This window comes from Nannobrachium achirus (assembly GCF_963921795.1).
Source record: "Nannobrachium achirus genome assembly, chromosome: 5".
Taxonomy (NCBI): Eukaryota; Metazoa; Chordata; class Actinopteri; order Myctophiformes; family Myctophidae; genus Nannobrachium; species Nannobrachium achirus.
Genome location: NC_137814.1, coordinates 34,435,223 through 34,452,045, shown reverse-complemented (window position 1 = coordinate 34,452,045; position 16,823 = coordinate 34,435,223). Strand labels below are relative to the sequence as shown.

Sequence of the window (16,823 nt, the reverse complement as noted above, 5' to 3'; positions counted from 1 at the left end):
TTTTCAATGGTAAATGGTGCATTTATATTGCAAATGGTGCATTTATCCAAGGCGCTTTACAGAGATTCTGCATTACATTCACCCATTCACACACGCATTCATACACCACTGGCGGAGAAAATCATGCAAGGCACCAACCTGCTCAACGGGAGCAATTAGGGCATAATAAGGACACTAACTATGGGGAAGCCCAGGATCAAACTGGGAACCTTCTTGTTCCCAAGCAGCCACTCTACCCATGAGCCACTGTCGCCCCTTCTACTGTTTTTGAACATTTTCTAAACGTATTGAAAGTTTAAGAACTACTCACGGAGATGGCATGTTGTGTAGAATCGGCCTCAGGTCTTTAGTGGGTTAAAAATACTCTATTATGCGAGTGTGACAGAAGGTTGACTTCCATGCCCTTCGGGTCTAGCTTGGACATCTTGTTTATGAGTTTGTCGCTGGCGTGGGCTAGTGTCAGCTGCAGGTCAGGCAGCTGCTTTAATGTATGTTCTAACCAGAGAGACAGAGAGGGTGGCTCTGAGGAATGACAAAGGTCACTTCTGCTTCACAGCAATACAGGACCTGCAGGTCTATTACATGGAACACTGACAGAGTCCTTTAATGCCTTTAGGGAAAACCTTGCTGCTTTGTTTTGGTCTGGGCTCTACTTCTAGGAAATGGCAGCCAGCTATTGCCGTTACTCAGCAAATTAAGAAGTAGTGAAGGGGAAGAAAAAGTTATCCTTAGTTTACCCTCACTGGCTGCCCTTAACTCCTTGGTAAAATCCTGAGTGTTACTTCAAAATGGTGTAAACATGGCTTCTTGCGACCCTTAACTCCTGTCTTCCTTAACGGCAAGAAAGTTAACTTAAAGAGATTAAAGAGCTGCAGCTTCAGGGACCCCCAGGTCCCTGGGGGACCCCCAGGTGTAAAAAATGACCAAATGTGCAAAAATCACCAAATGACCACCCCAACGGGGCTGCTCACGGGGAATTCCTGGGGACCACCCACTCCTGCTGCTCCAGAACGGATGCAAAAGTGGTGACGCCCCCAGTGGAGGACCCCCTCCACTGCAGCTCACATAAAATGCCGTAACTCGGGCTAGGAGCCTCCGGGAGAGCCGGGGCCGGTACCTATTCGTCCGCCAAGGCAACGCGGAGACCCCACCCCTCATTTCTCACATGGCCCTCTTCTAGCGCCACCTTCAGGCCGATTTTTAAAACACATTTTTGGCCACTGCTCCTACAGTTTTGCCCCTAAAATCACGCAAATTGCTACACAGTATGTCTACACTCATCCCATCAACATGAATCTGTCCCATATAGCGCCACCTTCAGGCCGATTTTTAAAAACACATTTTTGGACACTGCTCCTACAGATTTTGCCCTAAAATCACGAAAATCACTACACAGTATGTCTACACTCATGTCATCAACATGGATCAGGAAGATTTTGGAAAAACAAATTTTTGCCCTATTTGTGGAGATAAGTGACCTACGGTCGCTTATCTCCCGATTAGGGAGTCTTACTGGTACTATCCAAACCTCCATCGGCTGTCAGTCCGTCAGTCAGTCAGTCACGTCACTCGTCACACGTCACACTTTCCCCCTACTCATATCTCCGCCACCGTTGGCGATTTTTGAAAAACACATTTTTGGCCTATTTGTGTATTCAAATAGATAAACGGTCGCTTATCTCCCGATTAGGGAGTCTTACTGGTGTTAAACTTAACCAATTTGACCTGTAACTGCTGTCATTTAAAGGTGGAGTAAGTGATATATTTTATTTATATTTTGTTATTGCGACCGCCAGGTCGCAGTTACTATCAAAACCTCGACCAGCTGTCCGTCAGTCCGTCCGTCAGTCTGTCTGTCACACGTCACACTTTTACCCTGCTCATATCTCCGCAACCGTTGCCCCAAACCATGCCAAATTTTGCATACACACTCCTTGCCTGCCAAACCACAACCTCCACCAAATTCAATTCTCTCTTGACCCTCTTCTAGCGCCACCATGAGGCCGATTCTTGCAAAACACATTTATGGACACAGCTCCTACAATTTTTGCCCTAAAATCACGCAAATCGGTACACAGTATGTCTACACTCATGTCATCAACATGGATCTGTCCCATTTAGCACCACCTTCAGGCAGAATTTTTTAAAACACATTTTCAGACACTACTCCTATAGATTTTGCCCTAAAATCACGCAAATCGGTACACAGTATGTCTACACTCATGTCATCAACATGGATCTGTTCCATTTAGCGCCACCATCAGGCCGATTCTTTCTAACACATTTTTGGACACAGCTCCTAAAACTTTTGCCCTAAAACCACGCTGCAACCTGACGGTCGCTTATCTCCCGATTAGGGAGTCTTACTGGTTAATTAGTAATTAATCATTGCAGTGTGTGTTTGTTCAGTAACAGAGGACGCCAGTCTCTCCAGCTCTTTAGTAGACAGAAAATGGAGTTGCAGGTCGGGATACCAATTTTATCCAATCAGGAGAACTCATACAGGGTACACAAGTGAAAATGAGATGTGTTAGTGATGACACAAAGTAATTAGCAGACAGATTTTAAACTGGAACACTATAAAACCTTAGCTGATAAATGGGTACTCTCTCATGATTGGATGAAATTGGCAAGTGGCAACCCATCTGAAAATGTATTTTCTGTTTATTAAAGAGCTGGAGTGACACCAGTTATTGAACAAACACTCTACAGCAATGTTTATTATCTGAACATAGAGCTTTAATTATGCTACTCACAACAGTGCAACTCCTACCAGCTCTACTCTTAAAAGTAAATTAACATTTTATTTGAGGGGACCAGTTAAAATCCTTTTCTCATTTTTGGATTGGCCATTATTCCTGGTCAATATCTTGGCAAAGGAAGAGAGGAGAGGAGAGGAGCCGCTTCACTGCAGCCTCACACATCACTGCTGTTACTGTTTATATTCTGCACATACTGCCCATGGAGGCCTTCTCTCTGTACAGTAGAGGCTTGAGGACTCATAATTAGGCCTCTCACAATTATTACATAATCGTCATAATCGTGAATGTTGAAAAATGTTCATACATTTTCGGAAATAGTAGAAATAGCAGATCTATAATCTCACAACGCTTTGCAACGCGTTGTGAGCTTGTAGATCGGCTATTTGCACTATCAATGTTATTTTTTAAGTAGAAAGTTGTCAAATATGTCAGTAATTTCTTTGTGTATTTAGGTTATGTGTCATATCTGCCATGTGCAACTTCAAAGCCTAAAAGCCAAACAGAAATGTAATTATCAACGACAAAAGCACAATTAAACTAGAAGCAGAAGAGATTAGCTGGTAACAAACTCGAAGGACGCACGCACGCACGTACGCACGGACGGACGGACGGACGGACGGACGGATGGACGGACGGACGGACGGACAGACAGACAGGGGCGAAAACATACTCTCCCCCTACCTTCGGCTGGTGGAGACAATCATTAATCGCAATTATTTGAGTGACAATTAATCGGCATGTAAAATCATCTCTTGACAGCCCTACTCATAATCTGTCCTGTTAAATACTATGAAGGAGAGAGAGAGAGAGAGAGTGAGATGGAGAAAGACACATAAAGAGAAGGGGGATTTGTGATAGAGAGCTTATACAGTAATTGGCCTTGCAGTTGATGTGGAGGTTGGACGCTCGATGCAGCCTTAAAAGCCTCTTTGGCTGCAGTGATTGTGTAGAGCAGAGGGGCGGGACAAAAGTGGAGGGGGTGGAGGGAATATGGAGGGAGGGAAGGAAGGAAGGAGGGGACAAGGGCAAGATGACGAACGAGGGAGACCTCCCATGTCCTTGTCATTCTAATTTATTTCACATCATATACCTCGAAAAGCTTCAGCGCACTCCCAAAATAGAAGTACTGTTTGGTCCAGTCCTGAGGCAAGGGCAGAGGCAGCCCGACTGTAGGGGGCTTTCCTGGGGTTGAGGAGAATGGCTGGGTAATTGAGCAGTTTTTGAAGGGTGCCTGCCGCTCCGACAACTGACCATGTGTGTATGTCTGTCCATATGTCTGTCTGTCCGTATCAGTACAACCTTCAAGTGGCGCTAATGAGCAGCCTTGAAGTGTTTGAAGGAGGGGGGGGGGTCAGGAGGTCTGGAATGTCCCCTGACTTTTTAGCTATCGACCTATTTTTTACCCCCCCTACCGGCGCTAGTCCCAACGTTCCCATTGTCTTGCTATTTGGCTGCTGGAGGTTGCCGTGATCAACTGACCCCCCAGACACGCTAATTGCTTCTAATAAACAAGTCGTGATCTTTCTGTGCTAAAGTAACTAATTACATTTAGTCAATTACTGTACTTTTTGTAACTTTACTGCAATTTTGAGGATTATTTTTTTACTGGATTATTTCCAGTTTGACCCCTAACATGCTACTTGAAGCAGATTTATTTTTCTTTTTTTAATATCTTTCTTTTCCTGTATAGTGAAGTCGATGGGACAGTGAATATACAAATGGCCATAAAAAAATGTTCCCGCGATGTTTCGGGCAGAGCAGGCCTCGCATTCTGTGGACCTTAATGACCAAACTAATAGATGAAACAGAAATAAAAAGTACGGCATGACATCACTAGCATGGGGCCAGCCTATATACTAATGCAGCTAACTAACTGCAGTATTAACCTCGCCTACCAGTCTTTCTGGAGAGAAAGCCTGGTGTTCGTTCACAACAGACCGTTTGGTTTCCGCCTAAAGGGCGGAAACCACTGGAAGAAGCGGTGTCGCTTTGATTTAGTTCCCCTCGTTTGTTTCCCCAATCACTATCAAAATGCTCGAGAAGCCTAGTGTAGTCTTGCCAGTCGCTACGGGTTGGACTAAAAGATGCATATACCAAACAAATTTTTCAAAAGCAAAACTACGCCGCATCAAGGTGTTTATTAGGTAGGCCCTAAAACTATGTCCTTGGGTGCAGGGGAATATTTTGGGTTAAAACTGAATCCGGTTGATAGTTCCGGCCAAAGTGTAGTCCGTCTAGGACTACAACATGACGTAAAGTGGTTTCCGCTCCCGACCGGATCAAACCCTGTAAAGTTAAGTGATCCCAGACTACTGCAGTATAGATCCCCTCCTTGTTTTAACATGTGTGGGGATGTCTAGCTGCAGCTAGGCTATGACATCACAGGTTCAACCCTATTCCTTGAGCTTTTGGGCCTGTGGGTCCCTGACTATAGAGACAGGAAGGGTGGTAGAGAGAGGGGGATGACGTGCTGTAAAGAGCCTCGGGTCGGATATGAACCTAGGCTGGCTGCAGGAAGGACTATAGCCGTATTTACAGTATGTGGAATGCTCTCAGGTGAGCCACCCTCAGGGCAGTACAAACAACATGTAGTAAGAAATGTATATTCAACAGAGGGCCCAATCGCAACATTTTTTTTACAGATCACATTCTACTTTACTTTTTTCAACACTACCTCTTTCAATGGCTACTTTGTATGATCAACAGTCACTTTCATTCCTCCGTTTCTCATTTTCTCTCTCCCTTCCCCCACGACTCCATTCTTTGTATTCTCCATCCTAGTGATTGCAGAGTAAATAGGGTTTTAAGGAGTGTCACTCTGAATCACTGAGCCAGCCAACTCCTCAGGTAACAGTCATAAAAACCAACAGTCAGCCATAGACATGCAGGAAGCTCAGTGTTTTTTACTCTCGCTGTTGTCAAGCAACACGCACCAAACACAAATATTTCAAACCCCTTTGTCAGTTAAGCGCTAATTTATCAGGGAAGATTATATATTTAGCTAGCGGCTGGGCTCTAAGGATAGCGATGCTGGTCTGTCCGTCCAAAACTTTACCACTAAATAAGATATCTTCAAAACCACTTTCTGGATTGCCTGTCTGGAATTTGCTGTGCACCTTCAAGCTCCTAGGAAGATGAACCTTACTGATTTTGGTGACCCCATGGCATTTCCTCTAGGTTCTTCCTTAGACCTCTAAAAGTACACGTTGACACAAGATATCTGAAAATGTAATGCCATGAAATCTGCTGAGTAATCTTCAGTAATAATCACCTGAGGTCTCATGACCTTTCCTCTAGTGCCACCTTCAGGCTAAAATGTCATCTTTGCAAGATTAAATTATATCATAGCATAATAATAAGCAGATTACATGATGAACCCTGCTGATTTTGGTGACCCCCATTCCCTTTCCTATATAGCGCCGCAGACCAAAATATCCACTTCCTTACCAGTGAGTTTATGGGTCTAAGGATCAGCAGTGAAATCTCGCTATTCCTACGTGTCCTACGTACTTCGACTACGGGAGGGTCACCAGCGTCGGCAGGTTAGCTACTCCCCAGCGTCTGGGTTACTGAGGTTTGGGTTAGGTTTAGGCATAGAGGTTAACATTTACCAGCGTCGGCAGGTTAGCATTTCACCAGGTTAACATTCACTCGCTTCAAAATACTGGGATGTAGAACAAATGTTACGTCCAAATATCAACACGCACTCCGGATCAGCACTGCCTCTAGGACCCACTAGCAGGGCTTGAAAGTTTAAAACTCGTAGTTTTGTGCAACAAAAGTAATCACCTCAGAACTCTGATGACTCTGTTGTCCATGTACAATGTTTGCACATGGACATTTTGAGTATCATGAACCTTTGAAAAATCATAGAATATTCTGCATCGCTCAGATTGTGCCCAGCCCCTCTCCCATACACTTAATATGTTTATTTTTTCTTTCTTTTTTTTTCTTTCATTTAATTCCTAAAAAAGGGAAAAGCTGTTTTTGTTTTTGTCATCGACGTGTCAGGTGACCTTCCGGATACCCCGGAAATAATTGGTGACCCATAAGCTAGCAAACAGCGCCATCCACCGTTAAAATAAGAATATGTTGGACCAAAGCTTTTGGTACTTTAGTTAACAGCATATTTATTATCTCTCCCAGTCTGGTGTGCCAAAGGCCGGAGTACAAACACCCAATGTCCCCCACCCCCCACACTGAGCAAGCATTTTTTCAAAGGTGGCATGGAAAACTCCTTTTCAACAAGAAGAAACCTCAGGCAGTCAGCAGAACAAAGCTCTAGGGTGGGCTGCCATCTGCCTTGACCGTGTCAGGGGGAAAGAGAAAGAGGGCGAGAGGAGAGAGACAAAAAAGATGCAAGCAACTGAAATTGTAACAATTGCTACTAATAGCAACTATAATGACAACCATAACAATACTAGGCCCCAGAGATACAAATTGTAACAAATAGGGGTCCATTGCCTAATGCTTGTAAAACTGGGGGTTGAAAGGTTTGACACTGTCACTGTGGTTATGGCATGTTAACCACCATCCAGTTCAACTTACCGTATGTAGGTTCAACAAGTTGCCTATACTTCCTCCCTTATTGATTGATTGATTGACTTCTTTATTGACATATTAGCATTAAAGATGGGGTGCCATGATCCCTCCCCCCCAAAAAACATGATTATCAGGTATTATGATTATACTAAGACGAAGATTATTTCCAAAAAAGTGTACAGAAAGAGTTAAAATTTGGTTTTTATGTGGCCACACTCACCAGTTCATTACGTTTGCCTGGTTGTCATGGCGGGTAACCCAGCTGAAGTTAGCCACACACACAGTGTTGGGTGAATGGTAAAAGGGGAGGGGATGATTATATGATGTCACTCTATCTGTGTTTTTGGATCGGCACTTTTGACCCACAAGGTGGCAGCCTCGAGGAGGAAACCCAAAATACAAAGGGAATACATAATTGCTCATAACAACCACACCAGGGGGTCTAATGAAATACTGTCAACCTCCTAGACACATGAAAACCAGAAAAAGTACAAAACTATGGCACCACCACTTTAAAACACTTGCATACAAATAGCCAAAAGGATGAACGCACGAAGGCTTGCACTGCAGGCTTATTTCCATTGTGTTGTGTCTACTGGGTCACATGACTGACTTCTTCATTGACATATTAGCATATGAAAACATGTGCATACAAATGGCCAAAAGGATGAACGCAAGAAAGCTTGCAGGCTTATTTCCATTGTGGTCCCTTACTGCTGTGTGTTGTGTCTACTGGCTCACATGATGTTTTCCCCTCAGCTGTTCCGTATTGACTAAACTCCACCAGTGCTGCTGGTGCTTATAAAAGGTTAGCTATATATCATTCAATAACACCCACACTATTATAAAGGAACAAATACAGATGGATTAACAGTTGTTTAGTATTTATTGCATGGACGCATTTGTGCATGTGTTTTGAGTTTTCAAATGATTTGCAAAGATCCATTGCGTTCCATTTAATAATGAAACAATAGACTTACATTTAATGTTTATATTGTGGATTAGTGGTGTCTGTTAGTTACTAGCACACAAACACACATCTCTGAGTCAGTTGCATTCCTAAAGCCATTGTGTTTTGCCATAATCCAGTTTAACTCTTACACACTCACTGACAGCCATAGAGCAATTCAGTTTTCAACACATGGAGTGTTGCGGTCTCTTTCATTGACTCTGTCTGCAATGGAGAGGTTGAAAACCATGACTTTAGCTCTGTTTTTGTTCTGGAGACGGTGACCATATTCACACAGTGGCCATTTTTCTCTTGCCACATACTCGCCGCCTTGAGTATCCATATGGAGGTTTAGGTGTCATTAGGGTCGTTACAATTACACAAATGTTTAATCCTTCGTTGGATATAATTAACAAGGAGACACTCAACAAACCCCCAACCACTAATCCCCTGTGCCCTGTGGAGGCACTGGGAAATGCACGCATGCACAGTTGTAAAGCTGCTGGTTAAGCCCCGTTCGCAGTGGAATGGTTTGTAGCACTGCCACCCAGGGGCGTCACAAGGGGGGGGGGGGGAGTGGGACTGAGTTACTAGGGCCCAAGGTGGAGGGGCCATAATTATTTTATACTTTAGCTATTGAAAAATAGCAGATATACAAGCTCACAGCGCGCTGCAACCTTGTAGATCTGCTATTTTTGAAAAGTCGTGAAAATGTGTCTTTGAATATAGGTATTTTTTAAGCGAACATTTTTAACTCAAATTTTTCTTCTGGGGGGTCCCTGGAACTAAATATTTTGAAATGGGGGTCCGTGGGCCAAATACATATCATTGTGGGGGTCCTTCAGCACCACTGACATAGAAACATAGGTTTTTCAAAAAACCTTAGAAGGATTTGAAATATTCAAAGACTTGCACGCATTTTCAAAAATAGCAGATCTACAAGCTCGCAGCGCGGCACTCGGTGCCGCGCTGTGAGCTTGTATATCTGCTATTTTTCAATAGTTAAAGCACAAAATAATGCGTAATAATGCGTTCCCAGTCCAAATGGGTTAAACCCCCTCCCCCTATGAAGAACATTCATGAATCCTTGTACCCAGGGCCCAGAATTTGGTGCGACACCCAGCTGTGTAGCACTGCCACCGTCCCTTCCGCTGCGATGGCCTGTCGGATTGGGGTCCACTGCGGCGGCGGCCAGCTCTGATGTGGGGTGACACCTAATACTGTGCAGCCCCAGACGCTAAGCGCCGTCGTCCAGAGAGGGGGAATAAAAGCCGAATGGGCTGGTGGAGAGTGAAAGGGAACAGTGGGGAGGAGAACAACGGTTGAGGAAACGGCACAGGGATAAAAGAGAAAAATAATAATGAGAGACTTGAGTGTGAGAGACCTTTTTTTTGGTCTGCATTAACCATTCTCGCATTAATGATTCCTGCCGCCTGTCTGGAATGGTGCTACACTGTGGTGCAGCACGAGGAAAATCGCACTGCCTCTCTCTTGACGTGAAAGGGTGAAAGTGCTGCTGCATGGTAACACTAAGCCTTTTCATGTGAAATGGTCCGGACCGATACATCATCTCTCTGTGGCATTGATCTATGTCGGCTATTAAACATTACGGGGAGGGGCGAGAAGCAAAGCATACTGTATAGCAGAGAAGAGTCATCCGATGCAGTGCTGCTATTTATACCCCAGTGTCCCATCTAGTGTGTGTGTGTTAGCATTTTTAGCATTGTAGCAGCAGGCTGGCCCTTCAGTGCTTACTGCTCAGGGTCATACTGCTGCCTGCTAGTACTCTTTTACTGTAAGTGTAGCACAAGCAGGTGCACAGACACATACGCACACATACGCACACACCCACGTGAACACACAGCTTGATGGCGAGCTGTGAGTCACGCCAAGCTGGCTGTGTTGGGTGTTTGTTTGTGTGAGGTCATTGTGTTCAGTGTGAGACAGGGTTGTTGTGCTCTTGGGCAGTGGTCAACAGCAGGCTGTTTGTTTACCTCTATGCTTTAGCACTAGCAGGTGGAGCTACAATAGGCTGCTCATTTAAGATACTAATAATTGATTTTATATAGAAGTATTGATGGCAAATTTAATTTTCATCCTGCGCACCATTTGACTGATGTCACGTGAGTGACAGCAGCCCTGGTGATCACATGACATTTGTGCAAATGTTCATGTTCAAATATTTCACAATGAAAGCTGTTATCTTTTGATCAGATCAGCTTTTAACTAAACTTTAAAATAAATGTTCCCTAGTATCGTACATTTAAATGTTTCACATTTATTTGGTTGTAAATACCACAATGGCTTATGTGAGTCACTTTTAGGTGCGTACACCTTTGTTATTCACTTTCACTATATTCAAAAGGATAAAACTGTTGTTGGTCATAGCCACAGTTATTCCTCCCACAGGAAAAAGAGTAAACAACTTCAACATCAACTTTATTATCACATAGTTTAGACTGCGGGTGTAAAAGTGTGGGTGAAATTATTTTCGGTACAAGCTCCAACATTTTGCAGTTACAAAATATAGTCATAGAGAAAGAAACGAGGGAAAAAGTCAGATTACATAGGCTGTTTCTCAATGTGGATTCTTGTCTAGACTTGAGTCCTCCTGAACTTGTGATACGTCATAAGTTGCTGCCCAAGTACGCTTCCAATCTCAAGTCTGCATTTGACCAAGTAGAGACCAAATTCCCGGATGTGAACTTGATCCTCCCACTTTACCGAGGATGCATTGGAGCTGACTCGTGGAGACTTTCCACAGCAAATTACCCAGCATGCCTTTCACCCCATCGTCACCGAGTACGCTGCAGGAAGTACTGTTCCAAACCCAGAATCAGCGACGTGCGTCCTCCCGTCCCTGGAAGTTCTTACTCCCAAGGCGAACTTGCAAGTCTGAACTACCAAGGACCCAAGGACCCAGTTACCAAGCCTGCGATTGAGAAACAGCCATAGTCTCGCGTAGCCAGACTGTTGCCTCCCATCATTTTCAAATGCTTCCTTCATACAGACTGGAGCAACGGAAGCTCTGAAAAGGACCCAAACATTGGCTATCAGAAATGGAAATTCTAAAAAGCAAATGTAAATATATTGTCTTGAACGGGAAATGGTGAACAGATGACAGCTTGTTGGCTTTCGGGAGGAGTAGTTCCACACAGTATGTACTGTAGCATTCAGAGATTGTGGAATAGTTGTCTGGCTACGCGAGACTTGATGATATGACAACAATATCAAATATACATAATGTGCATGCTCAAAGGAAACAAAGATTAGGCAGATTATCACTGTTGTGCAAATATGAGACATAATTGTCTCCACCAGCCGAAGGCTGAGGGAGAGTATGTTTTCCCCTCCGTCCGTGCGTCCGTGCGTGCGTCCGTCCGTCCGTCCGTTTGTCCGTTACCAGCTAATCTCCGGCGCCGTTGGCCCGGTCGCTGCCAAACTGTGCACACACACTCCCTCGGCACCAATTCAGAACCTCTGCCCCAAATATTTCACATGGGCCTGTTCTAGCGCCACCAGGAGGCCGACTTTTGCAAAACTAACTTTTGACAGTACTCCTACAGATTTTGTCCAAAAATCACGTAAATCAGTAGACAGTATCTCTACAGTCATGTGATCGACATGGATGTGTCAGATTTTCCATATTCCATCCTGATTGGCTAAAACTGGCTTTCAAAGTTTGCAGGATTGGTCAGTTTTGAATAAAATGCCTGAAATCCTGAACGCAGTGTGCGATTTTGGTGAAATTGTGCATGCACATTCCCAATAGACAGAGGAATAAATGCCACTTAAGAAAAATCAAATCAGCCTCATGGTGGCGCTATAACAGGCCGATTCATGTTTTCACCTATAACTCCACCGATTAGTGTCAAACTTTGTATGCGCACTCCTTAGAGGCCAAGGTAAAACCTTTTCCCTGCATTTTTTACATCAGCCTTTTATAGCGCCATCAGGAGGCCGACTTATGTAAAACACATTACATGCCTGACCTGGTGGAGACCTGTGCTCGGAAGAGCACTGCTTCTAGTTTAGCCTGTCATTAGGCTATATAGTATACCTGGTTGCTGGTACTCTTTTTGTTACCGCCATGCTGACAACTGTCTATCTATATACTGTAGTCATATACCGTACATAAATGTGACAATGACAATGTGTGACGGCTTGGTGCCAAGACTTAGTGACGGAGCTTAGCACCCGTTCAACAGCTTGTTGGTTGAAGGGAAGACACAGTTTCACTTTCCTACCAAGGGTAATTGAGCATACAGCAATCAGCATGTGCAGAACTTTTACCAGCTGTGGCTGATTACATCATTAAACACAACAATATCTCTTTCCAAGAAGGCATATATGAAAATAAATTGAGAATACTCATTGTTTTCTACATTATTTACGCAATTAAAATGACAAATTGGAGACTAATACTGTACAATACAAGCACTGGTTAATTCTAAAGGATATACCTGACCTACCTTCAGGCCAAAGTCTATTAATACCAGAAATCAAATGCCGGTTATCGAGGTCTATTTACATAGAACTGTTATACAGGGGTGTTGTTGCACTGAATGATCAGATGGGCCGCAGTTAATCAGTGTTAGTCACAGTAAACATGTTGTAAAATGTGGATAATTTGATATGTTATTGAAATGTTGCGTGTAAAATATGCAGTGCATAACATGTAAGCACAAGTACCTCACATGACCACGGCATTTAAGCCATTTCAGAGGACATCTCAGGATAAGATGAGAAGAAGTAGTATGTCACATTCAGCGTGTTTGTTGGTTCTACTAGCCTGTCTATACCTGCCTAGAGAGGAAGACGTACAATCTTGTGTGAGTATGTGTGTTTGTGACAGAGAGAGAGAGAGAGAGAGAGAGAGAGAGAGAGAGAGAGAATGTGTGCCTTGGGGCCTGGCACTAAACAGAGCAGTGCGGTCAGGGTGATGGTCTGAATGCACATGCATGGGGGGGTTACAGAAACATGCTGTTTGTTGTGGTGTTTCATGTTAGCCCAAAGAACACATCAAAGAACGCATTACTAATCTCAACCTTTGACACAGATTCTTACTGACCCAGATGAGTCACTGGGTGTACACGTCACCCATGGGTATGATGATCACCCAGGAAGAAAACCTTCTGCAGTGTTTGGTGAACCGTAAAATCCTCAGTGCTAATTGAACTCTTGAGAGTGTGCAAATGGAACCAAATACCATTCCGGGTCCATTAAGGTCAAACTAACACTGAGGGTTTTGCTGTGTGAATTGGTGTCTTAGTACACATTCAAGCTTCACCATTTTGTGTGGCTAGTTGTTGATATATTATTGATATACATGTATATGTTCAGTCGGATAACACATGAATAGATTGAGAGCAATAATAGCTTGAACATTTCATTTATAAAATGTAAATACAAGTGTGAATATTATATTTGATCTTGGCGTTCAGGCTCTGCTATACATTACTCCCTTGCTCAGCACATTAGCAGACAACCATTTAACCATTGGTTATTTCGCTTAACTGGGTCCACACTGGAGAAGCACAGCAGTTTCACATCCTCGTCTGCTAACTATGCCTTCCAAAAACAACTTCCAAAGGTTGTTATTACTATATTTATTTCTGTAGAGTCAGGATTGCTGATGATGACAATGCTAATAACGTCCTTTGTCAGCTGAAGTGTCTTTTATATACAACGACGGCCTCGTGAAGTGAAACCAATTTGATGGCTCACTGTTTGCTTAAGAGCTTGTTCCACGGCTTCATTACCGGCGTTGACCACTATAAAAATACTGACAATAACTTGCAGTAAGATATTAACTAGAGGTGTAATCTGTGATCTCACAACAATTCGCATCAATTATGATTCTTTAGTAAAATATTCAGTGCATCATGATGAATTCTCTTATTTCACCAAGTCTTTCACATTTACTAAAATTTCGTAATTCAAACTTCATAACATATTCTGTTGATTCAGGTCTTCTGTGGCCAAGCTTTAGCCAACAACTAAGAGGAAGGTCAATAAAGGTCAGCATGTTCTTCTGTGATCCACCCTCACTTTGGCGCTGATGTACTGGGAGTGGGCCCTTGCTGAAGTTGAGATCAGGATTACCTTCATAAACTCTTCAAAATAAAGCGCAGTGAATGGTGGCACTCTGTATCCAAATAATTACAAAAATAATGGCATCCAAGTGTTAAGGATCAATTCCAACATCCCATATCCATGCAGTTAATTTGCCACCTTCAGATCGATGCATCACAAGTTTCACAACACATTGATGCATTTGTACACCCTCGGCCTCTGGGGTTCAATCCTCGACTGAGTCGTACAAAAGGCAATAGAAATAGTACCCAAAGCCTCCCTGCTTGGGACTCGGCATAAAGGGTTGGATTGAGGGTAAATTCCTGCAACATGCTAGCGTCATGTCCAGGGGGTGTACTTGTACCTCATGCTGCCTCATGCTACGGAAACAGGAGGTGACCTATGGGCCATATGGCTCAGGAACCACTGGTTCCTAAGGCTACTCGCTTACTCAGGACATGGTTGAAAATATGTTGTTTTTGTCGACGCATCGCATGACATTTCAGCATAAATCAGGCTTGACACTGCATTGACTTTGTGTGCTCGCTCTCATAGTTAAACATGTACAAATATAGATAGATAGATAGATACCTTTATTATCCCAAGGGGGAAATTCAGTTTTCCAGTTGAAGCACAGCAGTATACAGTTATTTACAAAGTTACAGAGCAGTAAGAAAAAAGATAGATAAGAGGGAAAAAAACAAGAGCAGTACAGTACCAATAAAGAGAAGGTGCATCAATAGAGGGGGCGAATAATATATAAGTATATATACATAAAGTGTCTTACAAAAAGAGACCGTAGCAGTCAATGCTAGTTAGTGCAACAGAGCACACACTGGGGCAGAATAGAGAATACTGTACATCTCACATGGCATCACAGCTGAGATATGGCTTTCGAACAGTACACTGCTGCTCGTATTTATCCGTATTTATCTCGTACAATATTTCTAGCCCTTTAATCTGATCTGTCTTTAATGGGACGGTATGTCACCATATAATCTAGGCTTCTACGGTACAGGATGGGTACATCTTACGTGCCATAAGCTGTATTGCTGAACTACGGCATAGGGCGTGAGATCCAATATAAAGAATGGAATCCAATATTTTCAAAAAATAAAATAAACGTCAAAAGCAGCAGGGATTGAGTGGCAGAATAAAACGACATATGTGATTAAGTCACAGTTCTAGGTCACGTCATTATCTAGCCGTGTCCCTGCTTGCTTCCTTCCATCCCTCTTTGTGACGGGGGCAGAGCCATCTCATCTCATCCAGACAGGCTGGGTGCTGCTGGCTCGGTGCACGTCGTGCTGCAGCACTGTGCCACGCTGTGCCAGGAGAGGCCAGGCCAGCTCACTGATCCTCCTGCACTGTTCTCTCCTGGTAATGAGGTGCTTTCTCACAGTGCCCCCCCCCCCCCCCCCCCCCCCAACCCAACCCAACCCTTCCCCTAGCCTCCTTACCACAGGCATTAATCCTCTCCACACAGAGAGACGCAGGCCGGGGGTATCAGACAGAGGAAAAAGTGGGGATTTTGTCTGTGTGTTTATGTGTGTGTGTGTCCGTTTCCCCTCGGTTGTGTCAATGTCATGCTCCATGTTTTTGTGTGTGCGCACACCTTTTTTTTTAATCAATTATTTTTTATTTTTCCATAACATGAGTGGATCAAGATTATAGACATACATATGAATAGAATAAGAAAAAGTAAAACATTAATCAAAAGAAAAATACAAATTACAGACAAACAACACAAACAATAACAAGACAAGAAAAGGAAAAGAAAACCTACCCACCCCCTTTCCCCAGACCAACACGGAATGTACAATAGTGTATGCCTGTGCTAGGCTGTTACCACTATATAGTGATTTCTTGAATCATAGCCTTAAGCTTATCTGCAATGTCCGGCCATATATTAATGTTTTCTTCTTTTGCTCCGTGTAACCTTGCTATCGACTGCTCTAAGTATACTATATCTAGAAAGGTTAAGGCCCACTGGCGAAACGTTAACGTATGAGGACTCGGTTTCCACCGCGTAGCTACCATCTTCTTTGCCGCCGTTAATCCAGCAAAGAAGATGAGTGCGTGCACCTTTTGATGGATATCAGTTGGTATGGCCCTGTGTGTCCCTTTGATGGATATCAATCGGTCTGGCCCCACAAAACATTGTCTAGTCCTGGACAGTAAAGATGAGCTTTTCATTCCGCTACATGTTCTATGGCTCCCTGGGGACGGCCATGGAGACGTCTCTTCACACAACTGTCTGCAGCCATGCTGCACAGGGGCCAGTATCGCCTCAGGTGCTATAGAAAGATCTTTGTTGGGGGGCTTTAGGAAGAGAAAAGGGCAGAGAGGCATCCGATCTGTCACATCTCCTCATGTTGTCCCTAACTGATAAACGGGTCCATTGACAAAATGCATCCTACAGAACATCACTATTTCTAATAGAGACAGACAGGGCTATAGGCGTCACGTTGTGAGAGCACAAAGGCTTTTCAACA

The 16,823-nt window shown here is 43.6% G+C and overlaps 1 protein-coding gene across 1 annotated transcript in view; it reads left to right on the top strand.

Moving 5' to 3' along the window:
- Positions 1-16,823, top strand: part of LOC308286198 (solute carrier family 22 member 23-like) — a 63,531-nt gene that overhangs the window by 15,857 nt on the left and 30,851 nt on the right. The window lies entirely within an intron of this gene.